This window comes from Garra rufa, chromosome 21, assembly GCF_049309525.1.
Source record: "Garra rufa chromosome 21, GarRuf1.0, whole genome shotgun sequence".
NCBI lineage: Eukaryota > Metazoa > Chordata > Actinopteri > Cypriniformes > Cyprinidae > Garra > Garra rufa.
Genome location: NC_133381.1, coordinates 35,690,762 through 35,708,311, shown reverse-complemented (window position 1 = coordinate 35,708,311; position 17,550 = coordinate 35,690,762).

Below are 17,550 nucleotides of genomic sequence, written 5' to 3'. Positions count from 1 at the left end.
CTGAAACAGTCCGAATACGATTGCCATTGTGTCAGACTCAGGTGCAGAGGAAGACTCTAATTGAGCGAATGAGGTGTTCTGTTGTTGGATGTAATAATGAACATAGCAGTAGTCATTTACTCCCGACATCTGAGCCACTTAAGAGGCAGAGGACAACGTTACTTTCGATTTTAAAAGGAAAGAACCGATCCCAATCTACATGTGTGTCTATGTTCGTGTGAACCATTTGTGATGCAGCTTCACCCACAGCAGAAGTGAGTATAAGAGTTTTTTATGCATCTTTGCAAATGGCCTTTCCTAATAATGTGCTTGCTGGCAAGATTCGCCAATAAACGCGACTAAATGCAGCTAAACGCATCTAAATGCGGCTAAAGTAAACATATTCCCAGAGAGGGGCGGGGCGAACAGAGCTCGGTGGCATTTAAAGGGGCCATGTCTTAAAATGAGCTGATATTTTGCAGAGCTGATTTTGACAAGGTAAAAGAGTGTTTTTTTACACTACTATTGAGAATTTTTAACCAAAGTATATTAGAGACTTTTCATTAAGACCCTAAAGAACCATATGAACTTGTGGAAAATGGGCATCCGATGACCCCTTTAAGTCTTAAAGAAATTATGTTTTTTAAAGAAAGACTTTTCTCCATATAGTGGACTTCTATGGTGCCCCGGGTTTGAACTTCCAAAAATAGTTTAAATGCAGTTTCAAACGATCCCAAATGCCATTGTAAATGATCCCAGCCGAGGAATAAGGGTCTTATCTAGCGAAACAATCGCTTGTTTTTTAAATGACAATTTATATACTTTTTAACCTCAAATGCTCACCTTGTCTTGCTCTGCCTGAACTTTGTTTTTTCCGGTTCAAGGCAGTTTGGCAGTCTTTGATTTGAGCTGGATCCTGTCCCGGAAAATGTCAGATTTTGGATTTCCAGTATTTGTGTTTAAAGATCCGGCATTAACAAGAGCATTCGATCGTGACAGTACATGCGTGCATGTGAGACAGAGCAAGCGCGGGTTTAGATGTATTTGGAGGATATGTATTGGTCCTCAACATATTTTCGAACAATCAGCTATTTTAATTTCAAAATCGCTTTCATTGATTAGTGCTTAGTTCTTAACCACTCTTTACAAACGTGCACTGCCGCAAAACATATTTAGTGAGCAGCGGAATATGTTTCCATAATGTATTTGAATAATAAACATTACATACTTCACTAGTATTTTTGGTCCTACAGATAAGAGTTAGACATAATTTGAAACCGCAAAGTGTTTACTTTTATTTTTGCACACTCACAGTTAAAACAGAACATTTGTGCTTTTGTAAAATAAAGCAAACAAACAGGATGCGCATTCTGTTATCTCGGTTTGCTTTTCGTGAACTTTGCGCAGCGCCTCACATCTGTTTTAAATCTGTTACAACTGCTGTTGTATTGTCAGTGTCGGTCACGGCGCCTTTTAACTACTATTTTGGATCCAGCAATTATTCATTTACAAATTAAGCACTGCTCTTAGGGTATGTCGAAAAAGTCCATCTCATTTTCTCCCTCAACTTCAAAATTGCTGTTTTACCTTTTTTGTTAAGGGTGTTTGATGTTCTTTGGATGGTCACTTTGCAAAGACTGGATCGGTACTTTTGCAGCGATGTAGGGTGATTTTAAAATTATTTTTGAAGTTAAGAGAGAAAATAAGATGGGAGGTTTTTGACATGCCTATAACTGTCTTGAACTGAAAAAAACAACAACAACAGATTTCAGGCGGAGCAAGACAAGATGAGCATTTGAGGTTAAAAAGTATATAAATTGTCATTTTTAAAAACAAAATAACCGATCATTTCGCTAGATAAGATGACTCTTCCTCGGCTGGGATTGTTTACAACCGCATTTGGGATTGTTTGAAGCCACATTTAAACTGCATTTTGGAAGTTCAAACTTGGGACGCCATAGAAGTCCACTACATGGAGAAAAATCCTGAAATGTTTTCCTCAAAAAACATTATTTCTTTACGACTGAGAACAGTAATACATGAACATCTTGAATGGCAAAGGGGTGAGTACATTATGTGTAAATTTTTGTCCTTGAAGTGAACTTCTCCTTTAAGAATATTAGCAAAAATTAAAAAACTGGTTTGCAAAAAATATAAATACATAAATAAAAAATTAGGGTTAGGGTTAAATTTTTCAAATGATGTGCACACTCACATGACATATTTAGAATCATTAAATTAAACATTTTCTTAAAAAAAATCATTTTCTTTATCATTGGCACTTTTATCTAAAATGACAGCCCAGCTGGATCAATCTGGAGTTAAGTGCCTTGCTCATGGACACAGCTCATATCTCGCTCCTTGCGAATCTTGAACCAGCGACCTTCTGATTTCCAGCCTTAAGCTGTAGCCACTGCACCAAAATAATAAATCATCTTCAGCAGAATATTCACTATCAGTCTGTCACCCTTAAGCCTGCAAACGATCATTCCAAACGGAACACTCGAACAGGCAAAGTTCTGCACTGCACATTATCTGAGGAACATTTCACAAAGACATTTCAAAAGTCTCTATAGAACAATCTGTGTATAAAAAACGGGTCATCTGTGACCTTATTTGTGTTCTGTTGGAGTGGATGTACTCTACTAGATCCACTCTAATCAAATGAATGTCTGTAATCTGGAAAAGGAGCGTATAGCTCTGTTAATTAGAGTTATAACCCCATTTTCTCTGCCCGTTTGCCCCAGCAGAAATGAACAGGCTCAAATCGAATGATTTTATCATGCGAAATGAAGCTTTTGTGCTTGTTGAACATCTTTGTCTAACATCACGATTTAATTGGAAGGCACCGCGCCATATTACGTGGCACACAGTCTGCCACTGTGTACTGAGACTAGTTTAAAGTAGTTTAAAGGGGTCAAATTAGTTTTTTACAAATTATTTCTTTTTTCCCCCCTGATGTTATAACGTAAGCCAAGGTTATCTGCACCATTAAATTGTAATTTAGTTTTGACACAAGCATTTTTTACCCTCTCTGTAAGCCTTCAGACTCATCTGGCTGTGTTTGGCGTTTTGCATAAACACTGTTTTTACATGTGCTTTGCATCATGAGCTTCACAGCAAAAGTGTGTTTAAGACTGATGAGTCACATTCTAGCTGTATCATTTTCAAATGTGCTTTTTGTAAAACAATAACAACAATAATAATAACAGTGAACAAAAAAGGTAATAATCTACAATAAGAGCCTGTAAGATAAAGAGGACCTATTATGCAAAAATACTTTTATAAGATCTTTAAACGGTTGTGTGGCTGCCTGAATGATCCACAGCTGCTGTTTTTTTTCCCTTTTTTTGTGATTGTTGATGAATCCCTTGTTTGTCCTGAACTGTTAAACTGCCTGCTGTTCTTCAGAAAAATCCTTCAGGTCACAGAAATTCTTTGGTTTTCCAGCATTTTTAAGTATTTGCACCCTTTCCAACAATGACTGTATGATTTTGAGATCCATCTTTTTACACTGAGGACAACTGAGGGACTCATATGCAACTATTACAGAAGGAACACTCACTGACAGAATTTTTGTTGCAATGATGGAAAAATCTGAAGGCCGTTATGATGGAATTGTTACACCCGTCCGTCAAAATGAAGGGCAATGTAACAGTCTAACGCAACCTCTGAGAGATATATATATATATATACTGAATATATATATATATATATATTGTGGCGAGGCGTCTGCCCGCCCCCCTAATTTTCATCACCACCCCGTCCCGTATTCGCCGCCCTTCTCCAGGCTCCCGACGGGAGTGGGTGTGTAGGGGAGAGGAGGGGCGTGTAATTGGCTCGGGCTGGCGGCGTGTGATGGGGACACCTGATGTGAATGAAGCCTCATCACCGCCGCTGTTTAAATACCGAGCGCGCCTCTCCTCGAGAGACCGGTCTCTTTTCCCCCCCCCCCCGTGCATGCACGCTGGTGTCCTCGCGGGTCCAGGAAGGGGTGAAGAGGGAATCCCGCACCGCCAGGAGGAAGAGTCGCCGGACCCGCCGTCCGGTTGAGGTTCGCACCCGAGACGGCCGCGGGCCAGGATGCCGGGCCGTATTCCCCGCTGGAAGCTCCGGACAGCTCAAGAGGGACGAAGCCGCTAGAGATGCCGCCGCCCCTAGCACCCCGGTACAGCGAAGGGAGCGCGTGCGGCCGGCCGGACTCCGCCCCTCTCCTGGACCCTTCCCCTCTGAACACTACCTTCCCGTCACGCTGCCCCAGCACCCGAGGACACCAGATTCCCCTTTTATTTTGGACACTATTTTACTTTATGGACTCACTTTCCCTTATTTTCTGTTTAATAAAAGCCTCTCCGAGGCCTGACGCCACACCCACTGTGTCTGTCGTTTGCCCCTCCCGCCACAGTGGTGGAGAATGCGGGCAAGGCGGGGCTTAGACAGCGCAGTGGGCAACACCTGATGACGTCATCCCCTCTCGCTCGCCAAAGCTCGTGAAGACCCGGACGGGGACGGAGAACGACGGAGACGGCCTCCCAACCGCAAAAGGGGTAAGTGAGGTTTCTTTTAGTCACTTATCCTGCGGTTGGTTGAGGCTGTCGACTAATACCGGTTTTTCTGTCCCTGTTCCGGTGCGCGGCGAGAGGGAGTTGCCTTGGAGAGGAATCCCCGCCCACTCCGACCGCTGGAGCCTGGATGAGGAAGGTAGCACTCCTGCGTGGGCGGCGACCTTAGGACGGGGATGTCGCTTGGGGGGGGGAATGTGGCGAGGCGTCTGCCCGCCCCCCTAATTTTCATCACCACCCCGTCCCGTATTCGCCGCCCTTCTCCAGGCTCCCGACGGGAGTGGGTGTGTAGGGGAGAGGAGGGGCGTGTAATTGGCTCGGGCTGGCGGCGTGTGATGGGGACACCTGATGTGAATGAAGCCTCATCACCGCCGCTGTTTAAATACCGAGCGCGCCTCTCCTCGAGAGACCGGTCTCTTTTCCCCCCCCGTGCATGCACGCTGGTGTCCTCGCGGGTCCAGGAAGGGGTGAAGAGGGAATCCCGCACCGCCAGGAGGAAGAGTCGCCGGACCCGCCGTCCGGTTGAGGTTCGCACCCGAGACGGCCGCGGGCCAGGATGCCGGGCCGTATTCCCCGCTGGAAGCTCCGGACAGCTCAAGAGGGACGAAGCCGCTAGAGATGCCGCCGCCCCTAGCACCCCGGTACAGCGAAGGGAGCGCGTGCGGCCGGCCGGACTCCGCCCCTCTCCTGGACCCTTCCCCTCTGAACACTACCTTCCCGTCACGCTGCCCCAGCACCCGAGGACACCAGATTCCCCTTTTATTTTGGACACTATTTTACTTTATGGACTCACTTTCCCTTATTTTCTGTTTAATAAAAGCCTCTCCGAGGCCTGACGCCACACCCACTGTGTCTGTCGTTTGCCCCTCCCGCCACAATATATATATATATATATATATATATATATATATATATATATATATATATATATATATATTATATATATATATATATATATATATATTATATATTGTGTGTGTGTGTGTGTGTGTGTGTGTGTATGTATATATATATATATATACTTTTTTTACATTTTTTATTTTTTTAGTCAAATATTAATTATTTAAAAAAACAATACAATATAGTTTTTTTTTTTTTTTTTTTTTTTGATTAGATTTTTTAATAAAAATTGTGCCAAGGAATAGTTTGTTCTGTTTGATAATCTGTTTGTTTTTAAGAAAAACATTTTTGTTTTTTTTTACATGGGAATAAAACAAAATCACATCAAATAACATAAAATAAAATAAAATAAAAAAATATATTGTATTGTTTTTTTTTAAATAATTAATATTTGACATAAAAGGTAAATGCACATTTTTTACCATTAAATTTTAGGGTTTACGTACTGAATTAAAATTTACCTTTTATTTTGTACTTTAAAAAGTAACTACTTTCCTTAATGTAAATTCTTAAGTAACCACCCCTCGGTATTTGATCTTTACTGTTTTTCGCCCACCCTCTTGTTACTGTTTAAGAAACAGAAAATACAAAAAGGGGAAAGAAATTGTATTATTTTGTATAAATTATTTATTTTCCAAGTGACAATGTTTGTTTAAAAAGGTGGTTTATTAATTTATTCTTCATTTAACCAATGTTTCAAGTTGTTATTTCTATTTGTTTAGTTGTATTATTTTGTTTATTTATTATATTATTATTATTTATTTGTAATTAATCCAGAGAGAAAGCTATATTTTGTTTAATCGCATTAGATTTACTTTTCTGCCACGCTGAAACAAGTACTATATTGTCTTTTATTTAATAACTCTTTGAATGAAAATATTAATAAAAACAGTTAAGACTAAAAAAAATATGCATTTGACAATGCAAATTAAATGTGACTTAAAAAAAATAAACTGTGCATATCAAAACTTTGCTCCCGTTTCTCTCCGTCCCGCGTCTGCCCACCTGATCTCTGCCCTCCTCTGGACGGGGCATGCAGAGGTGCCAATTAGATCCATTTGTGGCAGCATTTGTTGGCTGTCCGTGAGGAGACATGCGGGTCGATGGCCGTCCGGTCAGTGGCCGAGGTGAAGGACGGCACCAAATGGAGCACAGCGGGGAGAGTTCTTCACCTAGGCTGGTGTCAAACGCCCCCTTACTGCCAATAAAAGAAAGAGGAGAGGCCAAAATCACCAACACTCCCTGATGAATAAATAATAAATTAGTGAGAGATCCAAAAACCTCTACCGGTGGATGCCAACCTAGTTTACACACTAACTCACAATAACAGACGACAATACAAACTCAAGATATTTGAGATATTCCTTCTTCTTTTTTTAAAGGGGTCATTGGATGCAAAACTCACTTTTATTTGTTGTTTGAACATTAATGTGTGTTGGCAGTTTGTGCACACAACCACCCTACAATGATAAAAATCCAACCTTTTTTAACCTTTAGAAGTAATATCCCCTTTTTAAAATCAGGTCATTCTCAGCTTCTTGTGGGTGTGACGGCACACAGACAGAGGCCACTCCCACGATAGTTGATTGACATGAGCGCCTTACCTTAGACCCGCCCTCACTGAGCTGAAACAGTCCAACTCTGATCGCCATTGTGTGACACAGGGGCAAGAAAAGACAAGAATGTCTCAGATTGAGCGATTGAGGTGTTCTGTTGTTGGATGTAATAATGAACATAGCAGTCGTCATTTACTCCCGACATCTTAGACTCTAAAGATGCAGAGGATAACGTTACTTTAGTTTTTAAAAGGAAAGCGCAATCCATTGACATATGCGTCTATTTGTGCGAAACGTTCCTGATGCAGCTTCACCCACAGCAGAAGTGAGTATAAGGGTTTTTTATGCATCTTTGCAAACGGTCTTTCTTAATAACGTGATGAACGCGGCTAAATGCAGCTTAATGCGGTTAAAGTAAACATTACGGCTCATAATCCCACAGCAGAGAGGGGCGGGGCTAGTAGAGCTCATTTGCATTTAAAGGGTCCATGCAATAAAATGAGCAGATTTTTTGCAGAGCTTTGTTTTTTAAACTACTATTAAGAATTTTTAAACAACGTATATTATAGACTTTTCATTAAGACCCTAAAGAATCATATGAACTTGTGGAAAATGTGCATCCGATGTCCTCTTTAATTAGCGATAGCAACTTTCTTCTTTCTTTTTATTCTATCAGAATGAAGTTAAAGGAATAGTTCAGTCAAAAATGAAAATTTACTGAAAATGTGCTCACTCCCAGGCAATCCAAGATGTCGATGAGTTTGTTTCTTCATCAGATTTAGAGAATTGCTCACCAATGGATCCGCTGGAGTGAATGGGTGCCGTCAGAATGAGAGTCCAAACAGCTGATAAAAACATCACAATAATCCACAAGTAATCCACACCACTCCAGTCCATCAGTTAACATCTTGTGAAGACAAAAGCTGTGTGTTTGTAAGAAACAAATCTATCACTAAAACGTTTTTAACTAAAATGCGAGTCCATAATCCATAATAACGCTTCCTTCAGTGAAAAAGTGGTCTGTCTCTGAATCAGGAGAGAAATCTGCACAGATCAAGCTCTGTTTACAAGCCAAAACGGCTCTAAACAAATATGTGGCTGGATTTTGATTTGAGAGACAACAGGAGATGGACTTTTTCAATGAAGGAAGCGTTATTATGGATTACAGACTCAAATTTTAAGGCTAAAGCAACAGTTTAAAGTTAAAAACTTCTTAATGATGGATTTGTTTCATACAAACATGCAGCTTTTGTCTTCTCAAGATGTTAACTGATGGATTGGAGTGGTGTGGATTACTTGTAGATTATTGTGATGTTTTTATCAGCTGTTTGGATAAAAAATTCTGACGGCACCCATTCACTGCAGAGGATGCAATGACACGTTTCTACAAATTTAATGAAGAAACAAACTCATATACATCTTGGACGGCCTGAGAGTGAGGACATTTTCAGTAAATTTTCATATTTTTAGGTAACTTAAAGGGGTCATCGGATGCCCATCTTCCACAAATTTGGTTATGATTCTTTATATATGATATCTTGATATATGATTCGTTAGGGTCTTAATGAAAAGTCTCTAATATACCTTGGTTAAAAATTCTCAATAGTAGTGAAAAAACCACCCTTTTACCTTGCCAAAATCAGCTCTGCAAAATATCAGCTCATTTTATCGCATGGGCCCTTTAAATGCAAATGAGCTCTGCTCGCCCCGCCCCTCTCTGCTGAAGGATTATCAGATGTAATGTTTACTTTAGCCGCGTTTAGCCACATTTAGCTGCGTTTATCGCCGAAACTTGCCAACAAGCACATTATTAAGAAAGGCCATTTGCAAAGATACATAAAAACCCTTCTACTCACTTCTGCTGTGGGTGAAGCTGCATCAGGGATAATTAACAGGAACATAGATGCATATGTAGATCGGGATCGGCGCTTTCCTTTTAAAACCGAAAGTAACGTTAATCCTCTGTGTCTTCAGCGGCTCAGATGTCGGGAGTAAATGACGACTGCTATGTTCATTATTACATCCAACAACAGAACACCTCATTTGCTCAATTAGAGTCTTCCTCTGCACCTGAGTCACACAATGGCGATTGTATTGGGACAGTTTCAGCTCAGTGAGGGCGGGTCTAAGGTAAGACGCTCATGTCAATCAACTGTGTTTCGTCACACCGACAAGAAGCTGAGAATGACCTGACTTTAAAAAGGGGATATTACTTTTAAAGATTAAAAAAAATTAGTTAGTTTTGCATCCGAAAAAAGTTAGTTTTGCATCCGGTGACCCCTTTAATAAAAAATGTAACAGAATTTGTCAAATCCATTACTTACTGATAGTCATACTGCTGTTTTTCCTTCAAAATGAGGTCACTTCCTGCAGGGTCAAGTCATTCAGGAACTTGCTTTTGTTAGTTAAAGGGCACCTACAAAAGACTAACAGGATGGAAAGTGATCTTAAGGACACAGAAAAAAAATTAAACAATTATGAATTAAAACAATTGATAATTGTTTAAAAAATGCACTTGAATTAGAGAAGGAAAGAAAGAAATTGTACATTTACCTGTTATAATTAGGAATAAATAGTCAGTTTTTCATTGGTTTTCAACATAATAATAATAAATGTTTTTTGATTTCTGACGGATCATGTGACTGGAGTAATGATGCTAAAAAAAACAGCTTTATAATCACAGCAACACATTACATTTGAAAATATATTCAAATAGAAAACAGTTATTTTAAATAATAAAAATATTTCAGAATTGTACTGTTTTTGCTGTACTTTGGATCAAATAAATGCAGGATTGGTGAGCAGAAGAGACTTCTTTAAAAAAAAACATTAAAAATCACAATTCACAATTATATGAATAGTTTAATAGCTGGGTTCACGACCCACAAGCTGAACTAGTTTTCTTTCCCTTTCTTTACTCATTATTTTGATGTGCTTTGATGAATAAATTCACACTCATGAGTTCGTCATACAGAAGATTCACAGTTTAGATCTCCTCCAATCAGAGATTCAGAAACATGAAGCAAAATGAGAATTTTATGCTAATTTATTCTTATACATCATTCATCAGTCTTTTATCGTTGTAAAAAAAATCTACTTTCCAGCCTATGAAATTGATTTTTTTTTTTAAAAAGTCCACATCTTGGAAGCTCATTTTGCTTATGATCCATTTGGGAATCCTGCGGTTTAACTTTGTCTGCTTTCGAGATAAACTTTCTATGGGGATTATTGTAACGGCGCTCGTGCTTAAAACATACATACATATATATTTTAAATTCATTTATGATGTATTCCCCCTTCGGCCCGCTCTCGAGATAAGCGGCGCTGGGAAATATACATTGTTCAGTTCGATTCTTATGTGCATCTGTCAGAAAGCCCAGATACAACGATACCACTTCAAACAGGGCTTTGTGGAGGAACTGAAAAAATTTCCCATCATTCCATTTCTTTTCTGTCCCTGACACAAATTTATCAGCTCAACTGTATCTCATTCGCCACAGCTAGAAATTGGTATGGAGAGGCAAAGAAAAAAACTATTTCTAGCAGTCAGCAGCTGTAAGCCCTAGCATTATATCAGCTCAGTGGTGTATTAGCACACACATTGTTCTGCTCTGCTCTTATCATTGTTAGTCGCTCTCTCTTTCTGTATCTCGGCCTGTTTTAAATAAGCTTACTACTGCTCCAGATGCTCCGGTCATCACTTATTAATACAGAAACGCTCTGAGGCAGCGCTCTGTAAACGTCAGTCCTGTCTCACATATTCAGTCAGCTCATCTGATAGCGGACTGACAGTTGTCTGTATTATCTACTGATGCAAACTGATTTATAATCACTTTTTGCTCCTTCACATGTAGCTAAATACATGCTGTTAGATGCAGAGATTGACTGATATATATTTTAAGTAATAATAAATAATCATTACACTACAGCAATTAAAAATATAATATGCAACATTAATATTCTTACAATAAAATATATATTTTTAATGCATTATATTGTTTTGGGTTACCTATAAGTGTTTACCTTTTTAAAACTCTATGCAACATAAATAGTATAATAAAAAAAAACCTTAACACTTTCACAATAATAAAATATTTTTGACACACTACATTGTTTTAAATGTTTAGCTGTTTAACTATTCAACAGATTAAAATGCTTAAAGAATATCAACCAATATTATATACATTAAATAATAAATAATTATGTAGTATTATTTATTAATCATTTAATACATTAAATAATAACAGAATAATTTTTAAACTACTGCAAATAAAAATAAAATGTGATAAATATTTTAATATATAAACATAAATAAATGGTTTTAAAGAATATCTGCAAATATAATGACATGCATTATGCTGTTTTACAGTTTAAAATGCTTGATGAATAACTACAAAAGCTTAGTAATTTATACAAAAAATACTTTTAAAATGTTACTTTATCTGTAAAAACAAATGAAAATATAATTATGTCCTTGTTTCCATGCCGATAATTTAAAAAATGCCAAAAATTGACCGATATATCGGTTGACCACTATTATTTCTACATTTTTTTTTCTTTAAAATTGTCTTTACAGACAAACGAATAAATAAAAAACAAAGTAATAGCAACCAAAAATGACACTGTGTTCAATGAGAAACAACATGTTTCCAGGAAAACAATCATTATCGCATGTAACTACATAAAAGTATAGATTAACTAGATTAAAGTATAATCAACAACATGCTTAACGGACAACTATAAAAAGTGAAGCAATTTATGCAAAAATACTTTAAATACATAACTTTACCTTTAAAAACAATCATAAATGCAACTGTTTTCATGCCGATAGTTAAAAATGCCAAATATCCGCCGATATATCGGTTGACCATTAATATTATTATTAATTATTTAATTAATTTGTATTTAAATGATAATTATTTCTTACTTATTGGCTCTACTGATAAATGAATAAATAAACCCCCAAAGAATAGCACTCAAAAATGACATTGTGTTCAGTGAGAAACAACATGTTCACAGGAAAACAATCATTATCATAAAATTGCAATCGGAATTATTCAAACCCCCCAGAGACTGCAATACAATACAAATACAAGCTTTTATAATGATCCAGGACTTCATAAAAATTGCATCTACAACAGTTTACTGGCAAATTAAAAGTAATAATGTCAATAAATAATATAATGTTTTTGAGTTATAGGATTTTTTTGTCATAATTATTCAACCCCTATTCAACACTGCCATTTTAAGTCACTTATTTTTATGGTAGGGACAAAAATTGTCTTAAAACAAAATTAAGCCTTCAGAAACTCTATTATATTATATTAAAAAGTCTATATGAAGATTTTCAAGACATTAAAAGTTCATAGAGACACAGCTGGCAGCCTTATTACCTTTGAGGGTGCTGAACAAAAAAAAAGCACAATATCATAAAAATGTTTGATCAGAGCAACAGAGAAAAGCCTGCAATGTGCAGCCAAAGACTTGTAAGATGACCCGACAAAAGGTGGAAAAACATTTCAATGCATGCATGAGTATAAAATAAACATTCTTTAAAGTATCAGGCCATTTTGGCAATAATTGTGAGGCCTTTGGTGCAAAGACTGAAGCTGATGATCAATGGAGTTTCCTGCAGGACAATCATCCAAAAAGTAAGCATCCAAACCTACTTATGGTTGGTTCAGATCAGTCATAGAATGATCTTGAGTGGTCTGTTTAGTCTCTAGATCTAATTCTTATTGAAAATATTTTGGTTGAATTTGAAGAAGGCAGTGGCAATGTAAAAACCAAAGATTATCAATGATCTGAAAGCTTTGTCAGGTGAGGAATGGACCAAGATTGCATTAGAGAGGTAACAGAAGCATCTAAGCACTTTCAAGCAGGGTTTATTGGTGGTTTGGAAGAATAAAATATTCTGCACCAAATTTTACTTCTGGGGTTGAATAATTTTGAACATGAACATTTAGAGCCAATTAGATTTTTTTCTTTATTCATCAACTTACGTTCTGAGATATACTCAAATGTGTCCTAATAAACTTTCAACCATAATGTAGACTGATATTTTGGTGGAATTGCCATTCTTTGAAGCAAAATATCTTCCAGGTCAAGGGGTTAAATAATTTAGATTGCAACTGTTCATAAGTATAAATTCACAAGCAACTTCAGCAGCACATGCTAATGTTTCGGTGTGATGGAGTTGTACAGCTCACGCTTTACATCCAATATTTTCTCAAAGGCTATTAAGCCTTTGCTAAGCAAGTAATTGTTTCATGTTCATGAGTGCCGCTGAGTCTAGTCATTATTCTTTCATAATAATTATCCCCTCTTTTGTACTCATCTCTCTTATTCAATACGCAAACAAAAGCGATTCCATAGCATATGTCTGAGATTCATTTATGAATGAAAACTTGATAACGATCTCTTCATTTTCAAGCCTGTCGCAATTAATATCCTGACAATCATCAAACGTCTGGGCCGCGTTCATTTTTAAAGGCACATTTACTGCCACTTATTGTTAAACGCAGTCGACAGAAGGAAGGACCGCTTGGCTCTCGAATCGAGAGCTCGTTGAAGAGCCGTGATTTACACAATTCATTAACGCTAGTGATATTATATTAAATGGTTACTTACTCTAAAATAGCCCCGGGGGAGCGAGGCTTGTTGGGTGGCGAATAGATTAAAGTTTACATTGAAAGGAGAGATTGAATTGAGAGTAATCAATAGCATAATGGGGCAGCGGGAGCGAGCGCTTGCCTGCGCTCAAATGAAATTACCATATTTTTAATCTTAATTTTCCACTCTGTTTATCTGACAGTGTGGATGTGCAATCCAAAGAGATAATGAGAGAGTGGGATATTGACACGCTGCCTCTCCAGAGTGCTTGTTTCAGTGATTAAATGCTGTGATCTGTGATTACTTTGTGTCGGGTGTCAGGGCAGGCGGCCAGGGGCTCGGGGAGCGTCGCGGTGAGCAGACGGCCCGCGGCAGATGTAGCGGCGCGGCCCGCGAGAGGAGCGAATGCACTTACCAGCGCTTTAGAGCCGACGTGCTACACAATGGGGAATACTGAAGCAATCTACATCCCAGTCAGCATGTCTCCTACCTCTCCGCTGCCTCTCCAATGCACTAAAGTTTGCACAGAAAGTACTATTACCCAAGTACTTTCCCCTTCTCCAGGTTCCTCATATTACGGCATCCGGATGCTTATCTGATCTGAAGGCCAACAAAAATATAATATATAATTTAAAAACATAATTTGCAGCATGATAATGTATTCTTTCAATGCATTATACTGTTTATCAGCTTAAAATGCTGAATAGCCATAAAAAGTAATTTATGCAAAAAAAAAAAATTTTTAAATATGCTACTTTACCTATAAACAGTTGTTTTCTGTTAATGTTGTCTGTGCTGTTCTTCAGAGACTCAACAAGTGGCAGCATTTCTCCTAAATAATATCTAAATATCGGTAACTGATTATCGGTTCATTAAAAAAAAATTGTCTTGAAATTAAATTGAATGGTTGAAATTATAAGTGCCACAAAATACATTGATATATATATAGTACATATTTATTAATTTTTTAAAAAAAATGTTGGATCTACAGAGAGTAGAGTGCGTATAAAAATATTGTTATATATAAATATCTGTTGTTTTTATACATTTTGTAGCATGTTTTTTTGTCTTAAAATGAAATTGAATGCTCGCAATTATAAGTACCAGAAAATAAATTTGATATAGTACATATGTATTAACTTTTTTTTAAATATCGGCTATACAGAGAGTATAGTGCCTATAAAAATATTGTTAACTGATTATCGGTTCTTTTTCTATATTTTATTAGTAATTTTTTGTCTTAAAATTAAACTGAAGGCTTGAAATTCTAAGTGGCACAAAATACATTGATAAAGTACATATTAACTTAAAAAAATATCAGCTCTACAGAGAGTAGAGTGTTCTTTTTATATATTTTTATTATGTTTTTTGTCTTAAAATGAAAATGAATGCTTGAAATTAGAAGTGCCAAAAAAAAAAAAACACATTGATGTAGTACATAATTATTTACCTTTTTGTTTAAGTATCGGCCTTAGAGAGAGTAGAGTGTCCATAAAAATATGGGTAACTGCTTATCGGTTCTTTTTTATATTTTTTAGTATGTTTTTTGTCTTAAAATTAAATTGATTGCTTGAAATTATAAGTGACACAATATACATTGATATAGTACATATTTATTAACTTTATTTTAAATATTGGGTCTACAGGCAGTGGAGTGTCTATAAAAATATCGGTAACTGATTATCGGTTTGTTTTTAATATTTTTTGACTTAAAATAAAATTGAATGCTTGAAATTATAAGTGCCACAAAATACATTGATATAGTACATATTTATTAACTTTTTTTTAAATATCGGCTTTAGAGAGAGTAGATTATCTAGAAAAATATCGGTAACTGATTATATATTCTTTTTATATATATTTTTTGTATGTTTTTTTGTCTTAAAATAAAATTGCCATTAAGTGCCAGTAAATACATTGATATAGTGCATATTTATTAACTTTTTTTTTAAAATATCGGCTTTACAGAGAGTAGAGTGTCTAAAAAATATCACTAACCGATTACCAGTTATTTTTATATATTTTTTAGTATGTTTTTTGTCTTAAAATGAAATTGATTGCTTGAAATGATAAGTGCCACAAAATGCACTGATATAATGCACATTTATTTACTTTTTTTTTAAATATTGGCTCTACAGGCAGTACAGTGTCTAGAAAAATATCGGTAACTGGTTATCGGTTCCTTTTTATATATTTTTTTTTATGTTTTTTGTCTTAAAATGAAATTCAATGCTTGAAATTATAAGTGCCACAATATACATTGATATAGTACATAATTATTTACCTATTTTTAAATATCAGCTTTACAGAGAGTAGAGTGTCTATAAAAATATCGGTAACTGATTATCGGTTCTTTTTTATATTTTTTTAGTATGTTTTTTTGTCTGAAACTGAATGCTTGAAATTATAAGTGCCACAAAATACATTGATATACCACATATTTATTAATTCTTACTTTTTTGGGTACAGTGTCAAAAATATCGGTAACTGATTATCGGTCTATGTTTTTTGTCATAAAATGAAACTAAATGTCTGTAATAGTAATCGCCATGTTTTTATTACTAGCTCTAGCGATAAATGAATAAATGAAAACCTAAAGAAAGCACCCAAAAATGACAATGCATTCAAATGAGAAACAGAAAAACATTATAAAATCATTATAGTACATAACACTTACCTGCGTTTTAAAGCCACCATGCTGTATAATAGGGAATACTGAAGCAATCTACATCCCAGTCAACATGTCTCCTACCTCTCCGCTTCACAAAAGTTTGCACAAAGAGTATTATTATACAAGTACTTTCCTCTTCTCCACGTTGCTCATATTAGGGCCGCTTATCTGATGCAAAGACCAATAGCAATGCTGATGCACGAGGAAGAGAAACCTGCCGGATTCACAATGAAGTTAATCGGGAGAAAGTATAAAAATACACAAGTCAGCACAATGAATAAACATGACGAATAAATTCCCAGAGAGGTCGGCTGCATGTTAAGAGACATATGATAGAGGCTTAATCAAGCGTAATATTCATGATAAACTGAAATTTGTTTTGTGCCTCACAATGAGCAAGATTTGAAATGCAATCATACAAGTCGGTTTGGATTTACGGAGCAGCCCATTCACTTTGGCATTGTGTGAGATTTGTGCGCGTACGCGGCGAGACAATTACTTTTGGGGGCCGCTTTTTTTGTGCATTAACTTCTCTCAAATAAATCGCTTGATGGTGCAAATTTTGGTGAACAAGTACAGATGTTTTGTTCGTCTGACAGCAGTCGTGTGAGCAAATCCCATGAGATTGACTGACGCCTGGCACTTTCCCTCATCCATAAAATGAGAGGTAACAGCGTATCTGACTTCTCCTGAAGCCTTTTACAGGCCTATTCTCCAAACCATTTGTCAAGTCAAATAAATAACACAAGTTTAAAACCTCCCAGCACAGGCCGCCAGTTACTCGTCCAATTTGTCATGTTTTTGTGCTTCAATCATCGCCAAAAGTCTACAAACGTCTCGTTTTTGTTGCACAACAAAGTTTTCTGATTGGTTTCTCATTGGAATGACATATACGTGCATGTTCTCGGTTCAATACAGGTTAAACTCTATCGACAGTGTCTGTCAACATAACGTCAATGACCACAGAAATAATTGTGACTCGTCCTTCAGCAACAATGGTGGTCATGGTAAAGCACATACAAAAGGAAGCATATGGAGAAATAAATAAAACGTTTCTCTCATCAGTACTGAGGTTGTATTTGAATGGAAAGTAAAATAAACTCACTGAGAGGAAAATCTGAATATAAAGTTGCTCTTTCACAGCTCAGGAGACTTGATGGAGTTCTCAGAGTCTTTAAAGTAACTCTCAGATGTTTCTCCTGAATAGGCACAAATTATATTTATAATACACAATTGTGCCATACATGTAATACATTCATATTTTATATAT